This window comes from Anopheles arabiensis, chromosome 3, assembly GCF_016920715.1.
Source record: "Anopheles arabiensis isolate DONGOLA chromosome 3, AaraD3, whole genome shotgun sequence".
NCBI lineage: Eukaryota > Metazoa > Arthropoda > Insecta > Diptera > Culicidae > Anopheles > Anopheles arabiensis.
The window spans coordinates 75,911,905-75,929,474 of record NC_053518.1 but is presented as its reverse complement, the minus strand read 5'-3'; the positions used below and the strand labels follow the sequence as shown (position 1 = coordinate 75,929,474).

Here is a 17,570-nt window from a genome sequence, read left to right as displayed (position 1 = left end):
TACAATAAAAAAGTAGGGAATGTGATCAAAACTATTCCGAGGACTTTTTGTTAGGAAATAGAAGGTAGAAGGCAAGTTTGCAATGTGTGCGCTCTCTCTCTCTCGTTCATTCTATTAATTGTTTCGATCACGGGAGAGAAGCTGTTCATTAATATTAATTTGTTTGACATTTTGTTTAAAACGTAGATCGTGGTCACGTACGATAGAAATAATTCAAAGGACAAGCGGTTTTGTGTGTATAGATGGTCTCCGGCATATCCGTTGTATCGGTGATGTATATCTGGTGTATTTCAAAGTTCTGATTGCTCTGCACCGTGACGGTGATGTCAAACAATTATTTTACGAATCGATGTTGGCGTCACGAAACTCAAGATGTCTTCTTCTTCTTCTTTGGCACAACAACTGTTGTCGTTCAAGGTCTGCCTATACCACTAGTGGTCTTGGCTTTCAGTGACTTATTGATTACCCATAGCATGATAGCCAGCCATACGTACTCAAGAAGTCAGGATTCTTCAATGTCTCAAAAGACGACATATCTGCTACATTTTGATGTGGAGAATGAAGAATTTGCCTATTTGTATTGTGCCTATTTGTCAACAAATAATTTGAAATGGTTTAAAATAAAAAGGTAGTCTCGTTAATCTGTATGGGATTATCAGAAGACCTGAAAGAGATTTGCATGGTCGTCGGGAGACTATTCTGAAATATGATGTACCAAGTTAACTCCCGATCTGATTACTAGTTTTTGACGTTGGTAGGATAACTTAAGCAGATAGGTGAACGCACTTTTGAAGTCGTCCCACAATTCACCTATCTGGAATCAAAGGTCAGCAACGACAATAGCATGGAAGCTGAGTTGCGCGCAAGGATGCTGGCTGCCAACCGGTCATTCTACAGCCTGAAAAAGCAGTTCACCTCAAAGAACCTGTCGCGACGGACGAAGCTGGGACTATATAGTACCTATATAGTACCAGTGCTCACATACGCCTCTGAGACATGGACACTGTCCAAATCTGACGAAACCCTCTTAGCCGCGTTCGAGAGGAAGATGCTCAGAAGGATACTTGGCCCCGTATGTGTGGAAGGACAATGGAGGAGCCGCTATAATGACGAGCTATACGAGATGTACGGCGACCTCACTGTCGTACAGCGTATAAAGCTCGCCAGGCTCCGGTGGGCTGGCCATGTTATACGCATGGAAACGGACGACCCAGCCCGTAAAGTCTTTTTAGGCCGTCCACAAGGACAGAGGAGGCGTGGTAGGCCCAAATTGAGGTGGCAAGATGGCGTGGAGGCGTCCGCCATTAAGGCCGGGATAACGGACTGGCAGACGAAGGCGCGAGACCGTGAGCGGTTTCGGACACTCCTGAGGCAGGCCAAGACCGCAAAGCGGTTGTAGCGCCGGATAAGACATAAGACAAGAAGAGGATAACTTATGACGGATATGAACATCTGATTTGACGTTACTGTTTCTTAATGTCCTTAGCATTGTTCCCCACAATTGATAGATTCTTACCTTAATTTACCTTTTGAGTTTTGCATGACTTCTAACTTTCTAAAGTCCCCGGATTTAACTCTCTGCTGGAATACGTTCCAGGCAAACAGTTCCAATCATTGTTTGCGCCATGCAGTCCAAAGACTAGATCAAAGCTGAATGTTTATGGAATGCATTCTTAGACGGGATCCGTCAAAGCGTACGCCTGTCATGAAGATGCGCTGTCTGTTAAGGGTACTGGGGTACCCTTGGTGAAGATATTCTTACTGCCAGATGCGGGGCCCTCTACATTACACCTTAAATGAAGGCAACCAACTGCTCGTGATATAAATAAACCTCTCTGACAATTGCTTTTACTTTTATCGATCTGCATTTTATTAATCGACGGTACAATATGCAAACAAATTGGCAAAACAAATTCGTTTGCTTCTCGTGTAGATTTATGTATTCTATTAGCAAATCTTTCCCTCTTCACTCCCAACACTGGTGGAATGAATATCAGCACCAGAATGTGAAAGATCATTATCTGTGATAATCAACTGTTGGAATGAATAACTTTTCCCATTCCCTTCACCATCCTTTCTTCGCGCCTGTGGAACATGATCTCCCTCCGTTAAGCTTTATTGCGTCGCTTTTTTTTTCGTTTCTCGATGTTGCTGCAAACGGTTTTTCAAAACTTTTTCACAAACACGTTACCATGACCATGGATGGAGCGAAAGATGACACCAAAGGGAAGACGCAAAGCGCGGAAGAAGGGCGGTTTATGTGGTGCGATTCGCCCTGTAGCAACGTAATGGTGGTGTGTACAACAAGTTTTTCTAAAGTTCAATGGCACTCTAATCAGCCTATTGCCGGCTTCCGGTTGATTGACGTTCGTTTCCTTCCCATGAGACACGGCTGTTTGGGAGGAAGGAAGGGAACGGCCTCCATATTCTCCGCTCCGCTCGGCTGGTATGTCACTTTATTGCCACAAAAAGGGCCGCCTCCTTTAATGCTGCCCAAGCTGGCAACATGCTTGTACTTGGAATGGGTGAGATATGGGTGGTGATGGTGATGGAGGCGCTTCCTCTTACAGCTTGCAGTTTGGCGTGGGCGCGCTTCGTTGACGGAGGCAGGTCTACAAACGACGGAATTTTGACAGTTTTTGACGTTTGTAGCAATGCTTCTGTAGCAATTCCAGTAGGGAAAATTTTTAGTTTTCACCAATACAACCTGTGCTACGGAAATATTTATTTGATTTGTCTTTTTTTGGAATTGTATTCCTGAAATGAGTCATACTTCAATTTCATCGCATTAATTTAGCTTTCTACTGATTGTTTCAACCCTCTGCGCTCTAGTTCATGCTGTCCGCGGTCTAGACTTTAATAAAATTTGCTCCGTTTTTTAATGTGTTGCCACAAAATAATAATTCGGTTGCGTGGCTACGCGTCGCGCGTCGGTGTATGTCCTGCGGCGTTGGGCATTGTTGCATGTTTTACGTTGTGAGTCCGGGCGCAGGCTTGATGGCCAATAACCTTGCTGATGGATTTTTTTCGGACCACCCTAAACCTGTCGTAAACATCGCATTAAAGTCTCACTGAAAGTCTCACGCGTACTCTTCCAGTGGTAATGGTTTGTACGGAGGAACGCACCACAGTGACGGGCGTGTGAAAGCGCAAGGCGGAAGTTGAAGGCTTTTCTACAGTCCAAAGTTCAAAGTTCTATGGAATGGCTTGGGTTTCGGACCAGCACGGGGTAGCAAAGAATGTGGTTTTATGGAGGGGGGAAAGCTTAACAATTTTGACAGATAAAATGGTTTTCGGTCACCGGACGCTGGTCCTGGCAGGGCCGGGTTTTAAACTTAAGATTTTTAACGGTTTTCGGGGAAAGGGTATGATAAAAAATGCGTCTACAGGCAGCATACCTTCGCTATAATATCTGGCATTAGTTCCAGGATCAGATAATAGTCTGATTTTAATTTTATCATCGGTATTTGCGATGTAAAATGGAGCAATTTATTTTAACGTACCAAGAGTTTTGGGATTGTCTGGATCTTTGGATCTGGTCTGGTGATTGTCATCCTAGATTGAGACTGGAAAGAGTGGAGATTCAGACGAAATTTCATTCCGTGACTGACGTACAATAAATATCTCGTGGCTCAAAATGTTTTGATGAACAACTCTCAACTTTTGGAAAATTAGGAGAATCTTGAAATGATCCTGATTATGGCAGTAGCCGGTGACTATTGTAGTTATTGCGAATTTATACGACTTCTGACGACTCCGGATGACTCCGAACGACTCCGAACGACTCCGAACGACTCCGAACGACTCCAGATGACTCCGGACGACTACGAAAGACTCCGGATGACTCTTGACGACTCTGGACGACTCTGGACGACTCTGGACGACTTCGAGAGACTTTGAACGACTCCAAACGACTCCGGTAGATTCCGGTACACTCCGGAAGACTCTAGAAGACTCTGAAAGATTCCGGACGACTCCGGACGACTCCTGAAGAATCTGGACGACTCCAATTCCGAGCGACTCCGAACCGGATAACTCCAATTTCGGGCGGAACTAGTGGTTCCCATTTTGACGCAGTCGGAATCAGACTAACAATAGTCGGAGTCGGTTCTGAGTTGTGGGTGCTTTCCAGAGAGCACATTGTACCCCCAAAAACTGAAGTTTCAGCCTGTTGGTACAACAATATTTATTGTTCGTGATGTATTTTCCCATGCCTCAAATGTAAACTCCTCATATACAAATTAAACTGGCTAATATGTTGAAAGATCCCATTGTCTGATTATTTCCAAAAAGCAAATTTTAAATTCATTAAAGTAAAGTAACTAGTTATTATACCAATTACAAAAAAAGAAGCTTCTCATGCTCCTCAGCAATGGACCAGAACTTTACTGGACTGTAGCCAACGTTTGCTTTTCGGCTTTAATAATTGCTACTTTAAGTGCAGTTAAGCTTACCAAGTGACTATTCCATTAAAGGGGGTTTACTTGTCTCTACTATGAAACCATTGGGGTGGTCCAAAATCCCTTGATTGATTTTTTAGCAAAAGTCTTTTGGCTAAGGTTTTTTTTTCTATTTCGGTTAGCCTGCATGAAAGTGCACACTGTCCAAATTCAATGGTTCGAGATTGAATCAGAGTGAAATTGTGTGTGCGACAGAAAGAGAGAGAAAAGCAGTAGCGCACCACACCAAACGTAATTGCATTAGTGCTTAACCCCCCAGTCCCACAAAACGCGCAAAAATGTGACCATTTGTGGCCCCCGGCCGGGGTCGTAGGTTGCTTCTGTCGAACGCACCAAACACACGGCGTGGAAACGGTAACGCGCACACAAACACCCAGCATGTTCGGTGGCAGAAGATTAATCCACACGCTCTAGGCATCCGAGAGCAGCAGGGCACACAACATTCTAGAGCGCCGAGAGATAGTTAGCAGAAAATTAATTTAATTACTGGCTACGCGCACCAAGCGTCCAGGGCGCAGGGCAAGGGCGGCGCATGGGGGCAACGTTAATCCGCATCTAAACACCGCGCAAACACGGGGAAACCGTGCACCACCCGTGTGCCGTTCGTTTGCATAGCCTAGCCACAATGTGTACGGCCAGCAGCGAGGTTGGAGAATTTGCAGAACGGCGGAATTGGTTGTTTGTGCGTTGTTTGGATGGCCGAGCCGTGCACCTAGGGGGACAGTGAGAGAGCGCTAACATGCTGCACATTCCTTCCCGATCGATCCGGAACGATCGATGAGTTGAAATATGCCCTGAAGAGCGGGTGTGTGTGTGTGTGTGTTCACACAGGTATATATCGATCGGTATTCGGTCGGTGAAAATAGTTTTGTTTACACGCAAAAGTCGATTTCCTCCGCAACAACCTTTCGGTGGGTGGGCGGTTAAAAGCGCGCTGCAAATTTAATCGTTTGAAAATTCAGGTTTCGGGCGCAAATTTAGGTCACTCTGTAGAGCAGAAGTAGAGGAGTAGAATGTGCTGCTCTTACAGGGTTTCGCGAGCAGAATCGTATTTGTTTCTGCAAACCTAATTTTGTACCAACAGATTACAATTACGGGTCCATGGGGCATTCTTGTGCATTCGCTATCTTCTTGTCTTGGCTCAAAAACTCTACCTTTTTGCATTATTTTTCAAACTTCACGCGATCAAAGGCATAACTCCACTCCACCCCATTTTAGACCGATGCAAATGTTTTATCGGCTTGTTTATCGAAGAAAATCTAATTTCAGTACAATATACACGCACGCGCTGCACAATTAAACCGTCCCAGCGCCTGCGTCTTATCAGCAGCCGTTCCGGAGGTAGATGGTGCGAGAAATGCTTTCGGTGCGCGAAATGCGCAACAAACCCCGGTGCTCGTTAAGCTTTTACAAACAAACTAAGCCGGTTTGGCATGGATTTATTCACGTTGGATTGCTGCTGCTCGCAACAAACTCTTCTTTCGTTCCGTGGGGACTAATCTCTTGTTGCGTTCGTGTCCCCAACGAGCGAGGTCATATAGGGTATCGAACGTTGCCTAATTTCAAAATGCTTCGGTTCACGAAACTCCAATACCTTCCACTTTACAATTAGCGAGGTGAAAAATTATGTCCCACTTTAATGATGTCGATGGGAGTGCAATTAATTCAGGCGACCACACACAAATTATTAATCTACCTTCGCACATGAAATATAACGTGCGGCGACTATATTTAAATCTTCAAATTCGCGTCTCCCGCGCCCGTTCCGATTGTGTGTTTTAATTGCTTTTCTGATAAGAGGGAGGAAAAAGCACATTCACTCCGTTATTGTTGCTGTTTCGATTGTATATTGTGGACAGCGACATATGCCGCCCCGACTGCGTTGAAGTTTCAATGCTGTAGGGGGGGGACGAGTTTGCCAGTGTAAATATTCATTGGGTACATCGAGGAAAAAAGGCATCAGGCTGTATAATCGATAACGTGCGGTGTGTGTGACACAGAAACACCACTATGATTCCAAACACTGCTGTACAATAATTCTCAATTTAATTGCAAATGATTGTAACGTCGGAAGAGACGGAAATGCATGCATATTAAAATTATGTGGACAAACTGACATTTTAAAATTAAGCAACAGTTTCATTTCGCTCTAACCGGGGACTGCAATGTTTGATGTGAAGATCTTCCTGCGCAATTTAAATTTAACTAATTGTCCTGTAACATTTGTGACACAAATTGATTTTAATTTTTCGTTTTCTTCCCTTCTACTTTTAGGTATGTACATCCTTGAACCTCCTCAACCACTCTGCAAACTTGAACTTTGGGGAACTGCTGCCCACTGGATGGTGTTGCTTTCATCAAACCCTGCTACCGTTGAAACCATTAAATTCGAGGTACAAACTTCCAAATGGCGTGGGATTGCGTGACCCATATCAGGTTATTACCGAACCAGGAAAATAAAAAAATGCGAAGCAACCCCATCGCTGCACTCCATTACGACCCCTGCGCGGCAATGGTTAACGACGTGTGGGACACGTAAATGTGGGGACAGTAGTAGTGAAACACAGTAAACAGGTTAGCAAGCAGTGCCGCTTAGTGCACCTTTCTTCGTCCCTGTTTGGGTTTCGGTCCCCTTTTCACATTGCTTACGGCAATTGATTTTGGGTTGAAATGTGTGGTGCGGCCAAATATTGGGCAATAATCGATAAATTATTGAAACACGTGCTGCTGCTGCTGCTGCCTGCGAACTGGCTGCGAACTACCTGCCAATGCTCCGGGGGCTTTCAAGCCTTGATGAAGGGACCGATCACAACCTTGGATTGATTTTGTGATTTGTTACACCGTTAATGTCGCACGTGTGAAAGACGCTGTACACAACGTTCCTGGGACAACCCGAGATTCGTGGGTCCGTCTCGGGCCCAGGAAATGCGTGTGCTTTTTATTTTGGGAAGAGACGTATTGATTCGCCATTTGGAATGGTGTAGATGGAGACGCAAAATTAAATCTCCATGGGATTGACGTAAACGGAAGTGGCATCGCATCGAGACTGTTTGTATATTAAATATAAGCAAAATTAGGGAAGACTTCACGAGGGAGAAGAGGGCGAACAAAACTCAGATAGAAACCGGGTTGCGTATCCAAGGCGGAACAATGGTTTCTTTTTATGTGCCAAGAGCCGCGCCTGGTATTGGTGGTGGAGATGGTGGTACCGTTTAGGGCGGTTGTGGGCCTGTGTCTGGCTGTCGCCAAAAGGTTGGTATCAGTTTTTGGCCGAACAGATCCAATACCGGATGAGTGTTTGGTTTCGTGGCGACGTACTCGCTGTCTCGTAGGCGGTTTAGCGGGTGGGATTAATGAACGTTTCGTACTGAAGCGCCACTCCAAGCAGCAAGTGGATCGTTGTAAACTCGTTTGCTCCTTCTTCTCCTCCTCTCTGCAATACTGTTGCTGAGCCGACGATGTCGTTGCGAATCTGTGACGTCAATGATACACGCATGCAGCAGGATGTATTTCTAAGATGAATAGGGAAGAAGGGGCAGCACAAACTACAACCTCGCGTCACACATTATTGCCTTCTTATGAGGGAAGCCGGGAGAATCACGCCATAGTATGTTGTGCTAGGCATTTTATTCCTCTGCTAGATAGAAATACAGGGGTTTTTGCCTTGATTTTGCAAGCGTAGAAACGTTGAAGGCAGCTGCAGCATTGGAGAGTACAAGCGCATCACTTGTTTTCGGAACGTCATCATGATAAAGACAACCTTCGCACAACCATTGCCTATAAACATTTTCAAAGTAATGCACAAACTAAAAAATTAGAATTTACAGAGTTAGGTAAAGTGCTCGTCCCTCACAATTGTAAATTATCGTGATCAACTATTTTGGATTTTTTTCTATAAAATCTCCTAAAAATTTGTAAACAACCAAATTTCCAATCTTTCAATGGACCTGTGAATACGTTTGATGTAGTTGAATACTTGCTTGCATCCGCAACACTGGAATTGTGATCTTATCTACCGCGCTTGCGATATGAAGTGAGCGAAGGTTGTCTTTATCATGATGACGTTCCGAAAACAACTGATGCGCTTGTGCTCTCCAATGCTACAGTTGCGTTAAATGTTGCTACACTTGCGAAAACAAGTAAAAACCTTGTTATAAATCGCTGTGGCTTTCTTTTGATCATCTGACAACACATAGAACGTTTAAAACAAAACGCATTGCACAACTGCACGTGTACGTGAACCAGTTGTTTAAAATTGACCAATTAATTATTGATGTCATATGATCGAATGTTGAATAATTGATGTAAAGTGCAGTAAGAAGAGGCAGTAGGGGCATTTAAAGTCATGTTGTACACCGAAAATGTGTTATCAATGTTCTTAAATCACTCAAACGCTTCCGTTTCATCGAAGAATCAAAAGCCATATCTTCAGAGGGAGCCTTTTTGCGCAACTTTCTCGATCCGATTCCTCCATAAGCCTTTAAGAGCATTTGCTTTCTCATAGAAAGCCCTCCCCAATAAGTGAACGAATGCTGGAGCTTGTCAAACGATTGATATGAAGTATATTTTTAGCTTTGGGTACGATACACGCTCCGGCACGCATCGCCGCCACTGGCGCTAGAACAGTGGAAAGTAAACAGCGACTTCACGACGGTGCGCGCACATACAATGAAGAAACAAAAGTCAACCGTTTCGCGAAGGCGCTTTCAACCGGCACTGCGGTGTAGTAGGAGTGTCCCTTTACAAACCTGCCAAAACCATGCCGACATTCATTTGTCATGACGTCGAACGGCGGTGTGTTTACACGGTTGCCCACCACACACGTGGCACCGCCTCCTCCAGTGAGCAATCTTTCCAGTGAGTGCAGAGTGGCGCTTGCGGGCACTGGGGACTAGTTCTAGGTGAATTTAGTTCGCTCAAGCTGTAGCAGTAGACTCCGTCTTATATCGAAACCCTGCTTGAAGCGGTTGAAAGGTGACTGTCTGTGTCGGCTTCCATCGTCAGTGCAATGAAGCCGACAGAGAAGAGAATCGGCGGTGGAATTTTAATGTTAGCTAATTAAAATAACGTACCAGAAAATTGCAATGATTCACACATTGGGGTAAGCTGCTTCCATCCCCACGCGACCACAATCGGCTCGGGTTTGGTGGGTGCGCGCACTATGATCGTGTCGAGTCATGAGTTTTTCTGTTCAAAAAGCCTCCTTCACTGTTGAGCTGTCATGCGCGTATCAATCGGTACAGCTGAAAGGCAATGATGCAGTTCTCGGGGTCCCTCCTTTACAGCTGAGACACATTTCGTACGGTACAATGCACGGCGGGAACCATATTCATCACACAATGCACCCATTGCGCGACAAATTGTAATCATATGTCTCTCTTGCCTGCTTGCTTTGTCACCGATGACGTCGTCGGCATTGCTGAGCCGCTGCTAGAGCATCAGGAACATTTGCGCATTACTCGTAGTGTAGTGGTGGGGGCATTTTAGGGCGAAATAATTCAGTTCCGGGGGATTCCGGGGGTATGATTTGAAGAAGGTGGTGGGAGAGGGCATGGTTTCGGAGAGAGAACTATGGCGATGCTTTTTAAATGCGAAATATGACAATGACGCATTCTTTGCATGGCGGTACCGAACACGCTCGCTTTCGGGGTTTGTCCAGCAATGTGTGAATGTCAGACAAGCGAAGAGGCTGCCCGTTGCTTATGTCATTTTACGGCACTAAAGGCCGTGTGCTAGGTGAGTCTCCTTCCTTTGTGCGTGTGACTAACGGCGTACAGATGAGCGGCGAGAGGCGTACGGTAAAACCATCACGATGAGTGTGTGCTCGCTTCCGGGAAGTTGGACGCTCTTTAAATTGTTTGGAGCAGTATTTGTGTTCCGTTCGTTTATGTTCGTTTTTGTATGAACGATTGGGCAGTTGGGAATATTTTCAATAATTAAATAAGCACTCACATTGAAATAATTAATTTCTTCCCAAAAGGGTTAGACAATTTACAGAAATCATATCGATATTCGGTTGACAATCACCCATCAAACTAGCTTCGTATGTGCAGTATAGATCCTTTGCAACCTGAAAACCGTAAACAACTACTGTTTCATTGCGTACTTAGGAATGGTATGCTGTAAATGATTAACTTTTCCTGCATAACTCTCTGAAATAGAAATTAGCGGCCAAGAATTTTGCGACCTAGACTTTTGCGACCAAGAACTTTGCGACAAGGAACCTTTGCGACAAAGAACTTTGCGACCATGAATTTTGCGACGTTAGACTTTTGCGACCTAGAACTTTGCAACTAAAATTTGCAATTATTCAACAATTATTCTTGGCGTTGTTTGCCCTGTTCATGCACTCATAAGTTAAAATAAAAAAATACCGAAGCTCTATAATTTGCATGCTCATTCTCCGTTTTTGCATACCTTCAGCAAGCTATCTGTCTCAATCTGCTTCCTTCCGGAAAATCACACATATTGCAGGCAAATTAACATTAATCATGATTGAAAGGTGCACGAGCGAAGCGAATTTCATTAAATTCCTCCGAACCATCAACAGCACGACCAACCATCACCATCACCGCCAATATCGAGTTATGGCATAATGCCATTTTGGTTCTCCGCCCGAATGTCCCGATAGTGCCTGAATATTACTATTTCCATTTACATACCCGGCGTGCGCTTGTACCGCTGCGCCCTCCATATGATGATTCCCTAGAACAGGTATCTGATACGGTGTCTCTCGTTCCCCCCACCGATAGTTCCGGCTTGCATTATCCCGTTTCTCAGCCGTCACCGCAAACGCCGCTGCAAAACTGGTGTTGTGAGCGTTCCTGGTAGCATGCGAAATGGTTTGCCCCGAGGTGGTTGTACATAAATTGAATTCGAGGACGATTTGCATTCGTCGTCGTCGTCGTCGCCCTCTTGAGTTTGATTTCTGTCCCATCGGGGGCGCTCTACAGGTCGCAGAGGAGGTTTTGCCGTGGCGATTGCTGATGGATGTGCCGGGTCGCGGCGCTAGATTGCAATCAGCCGGTGCTGGTGCTGGGGCTCTTGAGCCAAACCGATAATGATATAAAATCTCCACACAACAATCTGATGGATACGGCACGCAGGCAACTGCACTAACTCGCTAGCGGTAGCGATGGAATTAGTAATTGAGGGCACTGGTGGTGGTACTTCCGCGTTTGGAACTGAGAAAGACGGACATAGTAGAGAAGCCTGCTAGCTCTAAGGTTCCATTTTTGTTTCTCGTAACGTATGCTAAACAAATTGCTTATTTGCAACAACGTTTCCTTCCAAATCTTCGTCATCGTTTTCGTGATCCTTTCCCGTTTGGAAATCCCGATCACAATATGCTTCGTTTTTGTGTCTATCCTACTATCCATGGGTGTAGTTTTAGTGTTGGATTAGAAAGCCTTGATAATAGAGAGGCAGCAATGTCTCTCAGGCCGGAAAAAGGGACCCAGAACGGATGGTATCTTAATGCAATAAAGAAAGGCAAAATCGTCTGGAAGATTAAAAGTCCATTTCCGTTAGGCGGAGGGCAGATGTTACTCTCTCTCTCTCTCTCTCTGTTTCTCTTGGGAAGGTCATGAAAAGGTGGCTTCTTTGTGCCAGTACCAATACATTTGCAGATAAAATTAGATTCCAAATCCGATTGGATGCCGTTTGGGATCGGCCGGCCCTTGAATGATCCCATCTTTTCGATTCGATAGTACAAAAGCACTGCCCTTCCCCGGCTCTGGTAGCAGGGGACTGATGGACAGTAAAAGTAAATTGGTACAATAATCTCGAATCATGTTTGTGCATGGTGAGACTTTTTCACACGCAGAAAGCATGCTGTTCTTTCTTTCTTCGATTTCGTTGCTAGTAACCTTTTTGTGGGTTTTGAATTAAAATATGAATATTATTTGACAAATCGCTGTTTTCAATGTATTATTCCTTTCCAGCGAAATACCGGGTTTATTCTGATAATAAACCTTTTTGTTTTCCAGTACCACAAAACCTGTTTGACCTTTTGCACTTTACACGGTTGTTTGTGTCACTTGCACGAATCGAAATACGCCAACGCGTATTCGGAAGTAGCATGCGAAATTAAATAACCATTCCGTGTCACCCCTGTTGGATGGTTGTTACATGATAGGTGGATGATGGTAGCAATTAATAATAATTAACGCCGCTAGAGTTTATTACGATGCACGCGCATCGGTGTACTGGCCTCGAGCCAGTTGCATCCCGCTTTTTGCACGCGCCCCTCCCCGCGCGAGCCAGTAAACGTGAGGGAGAATTGATTTCAATGTTTTATTGAAACCCTTCAATAAAAATCAATGAGTCGGTGACGCTTATGAATGGTCATATTGCGCGGTTTTTCTTGTTGTCTGTACTTTATGGATTGTTACGGAGCTGGCAACATGATTCTGTTTTAATTGAGTTGGAAAAATCGCTCCAAAACCGTAGGAATTATGATGATTCTAGGAGATGTTGATATGAGTTTTATTTCTGGAAACGAAATAATGCTAAAAATGTAAGGAGAACGTTCCAAGAATAAAGCATTGGTTTTGAATAGATCTCTGTTTTGAATTGAAGTGAGAACTCTCAAGCTACGAACCTACTCACCCAATTCTTGTGATCCTTTAAAACAGCTGATCTCTAATAAATGCACCTTATGCGCACTGTCTAACCTTTTTCCAATGCTTGAACTCCGTCGTTCGACGACTTCCCTGTTTCGCAAAGCGAAGGGGGAGTGTCTTATTTTTGCAAACTCCCTGATAAGGGCGAACAATTTATGGACCGGTATACGGGGATCTGCCGCATCATGCTCTTAGTGAAGCAGAGAGGATATGTGTTTACCCGTACGCCCATTGCGCTCGATATTGTTGTTGTCGTCGGAGACGTTGGATCAACGAAGACGACGAAGAGGCAGCAAGCGCGCAGACAGTTTACCGGCGCCGGAGAAATAAATCCAGTGACCTAGTTCAGCTGGTATCTGCTAAGGTTTGCTATGGAAGATGGGACAGCACAACGGAAGCCACAGCCGAGGTTAAAGGGCATTGCACTGTTGTGTGCGCCTCGGTGATTAATGTTCTTCCCCCGGTACGCGACGGTTCTCGCCGTGAGTGGAAAGTAAATGAGCTTTGGTCGTCCATCGCCAGAGCGAGAAGACCTGACATAGGTACAGACAGAGTGGTGTGGTCTGGCAGACGGGGAGGGGTGGCTTTTTGGATGGGTTTCCCTGGCTGCATTTCAAAGTCCTGTGTGGAGTTGTTCCTTTGCAGTAGTAGTGTGCATTTTGGGAACGCTGCCAACGCTTGCGGCGGGTCTGTGAAACGTACCGAAATGAGTTATATCTCTCTGTGGCGGCGCCCGGTTAGACGTCGTAATATTTTCAATTATTGTCGAATCGCTTTCATTTTGCCGTTGCGCGTTTTTTAGTTGCCTTGCTAGCTAGGCGCCGCTACTACGGTAAGTTCTGTGCGCTTGTGTATGCTTGGGTCGTGAGAAATAGTGGTTTCATATTACATGGTTAGTGTCGGAAGTTAAACGCTTAGTATGATTGGTTGGATAACCTAAAAAGATGACTGGGCTACTGGGCACGACGTCTAGTAAATTGGAAGAGTTGAGTCTACGGCAGTCCATCATTTCGACAGCCATAACTCACTTGCCATTGGTAATCTTGTTCCATCTAGAACCGCCTCACAGACACTCTGTTTAGTGACTGTTCAGTACCTGCGGCGCTATAAATAAAGTAACTGCGGCACAGGAAGCAGTAAATAATACTCAAACATTGTATAGTTTATTGCTTGGCTTCACGCTGAAACCATTCTGGGATGTAAACTAAGATGAGCCATTTTTCACAAATGGTTGATTATAATACCATAAAGTAAATGACATAGTAACTCATAAAAGCCAGTTTAGTGTAGTCAATCGAAGGCCAAAAACCGATCTGCGTGTAACATAAACATGTATTTGGAAGCTCCATCATCGTGCAAGTTAGAAGTTATTGCTAAAACAATGGCTACATCCAATCCAATCAGTATCAAAAAGCAGAAAATGTTCCACAAAGTGTATTGTGATATCATGTTTACCCCTCATCAGTAACATTCATGCCCAGAATGGACACTAATCGGATGCTAATCACCCACACCAAATCAGATCAGAAACACTTGAACGCAGAGAAAGAGAGAGAGAGAGAGTGTATGAGCCAAACCTATTACAGGACTTGCACGTGCCCATCACGCTGCTCGAATGCTGCTAGCTAAAATAGCTCTAGTCAATTCCTCAAGGATGTCAGATCCGCTCGACTCACTTGCGCGGGACGAAGTTGTTTGGAAGTGGAAGCAAAATTGCAACAATGAACGGTCCGTTAATGATGATGATGTTGCATGACCTCGGTTGTATCCGCGGGAGACTAAGGATGATGGGTTTGATTACATCTCGCCAAACCGGACAGCGACACACATAATGCCATTAATATTACACAATCTTCTGATTTGACCCACCGGGGGGAAGTGTTTTCGTTCGTCCTGATTTCGTTTCGTTGTGCCACTAGCGTTCTTATTGCTGTGTGGGCAATATGAATCAATGTAATTAATTGACTTGTGCGGAGCTTAGGACTGTGAAGAGAGAGAGAGAGAGAGAGAGAGAGAGAGAGAGAGAGAGAGAGAGAGAGAGAGAGAGAGAGAGAGAGAGAGAGAGAGAGAGAGAGAGAGAGAGAGAGAGAGAGAGAGAGAGAGAGAGAGAGAGAGAGAGAGAGAGAGAGAGAGAGAGAGAGAGAGAGAGAGCAATTTTAATGGCAGCCTGGCTTCAGAAATTATTTTTCCCCAAGAACTCGTGCCGTAAGGTGCATGATCTTTGAAGTATCATTTTTTTGTCGCACAACTTGTCTTTTAGACGCGTTTTTTGTTATTTAATGTCATTACAACAACCAAAAAAAAAATTAACAAAATAATTTATTTCCCTCGCACAAAATCCCAAAATATCAAGCCATCCGAAGGCTGTTGAAATCAGGAAATGTTAAAAAATGACAAACTCTGATAAGGGTGTTTTTATCCTGCTAAAACATTGCAAGGAAAGGCAATATCGGTGCTTTCAAAGCCCCCCCGTAGCTTATCCTTTTGATCCCATCGCAGCAAAGTTTCCCACAGCGCATGAAGAACGTACCGCAGGTTGACGACGGCTTTTACATTTCCCATCGTCGTCGTCCTCAGGAAACCGGGGGCTCTACTGACTGTGTGTATCAACAGTGGATGAGTGTGGGTGTGCCGTATCCAATGGTCCTTTTACCTTCTAAATCCCTCTCCATCTGCTACGTTGACTGCTATGTATGTGCCCCCCACCAAATGGGTGGGGTTCAATTTACCTGCCAAACCTTCGGAAGGTTCGGTCGTCGTCGCCTCTCGAAGCGCGCCCAAACGCTCCAAAATTTGCCCATATCCATCCATCTAGACATGCCTGCAAACATCCCTCTGGGAAAGTGGCACACCACAGCAGCACAAATAGGTCCACATGTTTCATAATCTTACCGGACTTTATAGCTGCAACACGGAAAGTTCTCTTGGACACAGGGGGTTTCTGGTTGAGTTGCTTTACGTTCCGTACGGATCCGTTCGAAACGTGACCGAGGCGCAACAGATGCGCCTGTCTTTTTGTGTGTTTGTGTGACTCTGCTGGCATGCATAGTTGCGTCCAAACTCCACGCTGCTCCTGTGTCATCGTTTGTCACAATTGGTCGATTGGAAAGATGCACCCTTTCGTTGCGACCGATACGGTCCATCGCCCGACGACGATCATTTTCCACCAGTGTGTCCAACACTACATCGGGCCTAGTTTAGTATGTGTCTGTTGATTCTTGATACTTGTAGGGGTGTAGAAATACGGCCCAGCATTACCGGATAATATCCAGTTACAGGGCTCTATAACACGTGTATGATAGTGTTGTATATCGTGTTCTAGTGCGTTTGGCTCATTTGGTCCGTTTAGGATGATGATTTTTTGGGTTATTGTTCTCAGAAATATGCACACAAAGCTAGCTACAGATGGACCATGCCCAACTATCAGGACATTATTATTGTTGGGGTACCTACGAGAAGTAACTTTGTAGCGTAGATAAAATTTCAATATTTAGACAAAGACTAACAGTACTCGGATGCGCAAAAGTATAGCTGTTGATTTTAACTTTACATCAAGTGAAGAAAATACAATCATGGCTAAAATAAATACTCTTGACAACTTGGTTTCAGAATCAACAGCCCTAGTTTAGGGCGAAAATCAAAGTCCTAAGGGGTTTGTAAATATTAAAACTCTGTATAAAGCTCATGTTGCTTTGCCATTCAACCCCCCCGGTCGTTAAAGAGGACTTTTGGATGTGGTATCTTCGTCTCCTTCTTGTCGGCCAGTACTAGTACACGATCATACCGGTCATCATTTTAGTTACTTCAATTCGTTTTTTTTTCAATCTTTTGAATGAGGGGTAACAAGACCGACCGCCATCACAAAGAATGTTGTTGATTGTTTCGTAGACAAGCATAACGTATTTTAAAATTTGAAAATTGTCAGACATTGCACCAGATACAAGCAATTCACAGATATATTATTATTAATAGTAGGTTAGGCGTCTGGAGATTAAAATGTTTAGAACTCTTATCAATACTGCTGACGGAGATGCATACATTATGCGTCTACAAAACGTTGTATCAAATATTAGAAAATTTAATAAGAGTTCATTGTTTGTTTCGATCTATCCCAAGAGATGCACTTGTATGATTCGTAGTGAGACAATGCCTGGCGGGTCTCGTGGTTAAGTCGTCAACTCGAACGAATTCACGACATGCCCATTATGGGTTCAAGCACCGAATGGACCGTGCTCCCATACGTAGGACTGACTATCCTACTATGATATGGGGGTAATCAATAAGTCACTGAAAGACAAAGGCCCCCACTAGTGGTGGTACACTGGCAAGGCCTTGACCAACAACGGGTGTTGTGCCAAAAGAAGAAGAAGAAGAAGTGAGTCAATGCCATACTCAATTCCTAGATGTATCAAATCACTTGTCACGTGTAATTTCTACTCATGTGTACGTGTTCTCTACTCTACTTCAATGTACACACTAATCGAAT

The 17,570-nt window shown here is 44.5% G+C and overlaps 1 protein-coding gene across 8 annotated transcripts in view; it reads left to right on the top strand.

Moving 5' to 3' along the window:
* Positions 1-17,570, top strand: part of LOC120905120 (arrestin red cell) — a 71,020-nt gene that overhangs the window by 17,957 nt on the left and 35,493 nt on the right. The gene's annotated exons all lie outside the window — the stretch shown is intronic.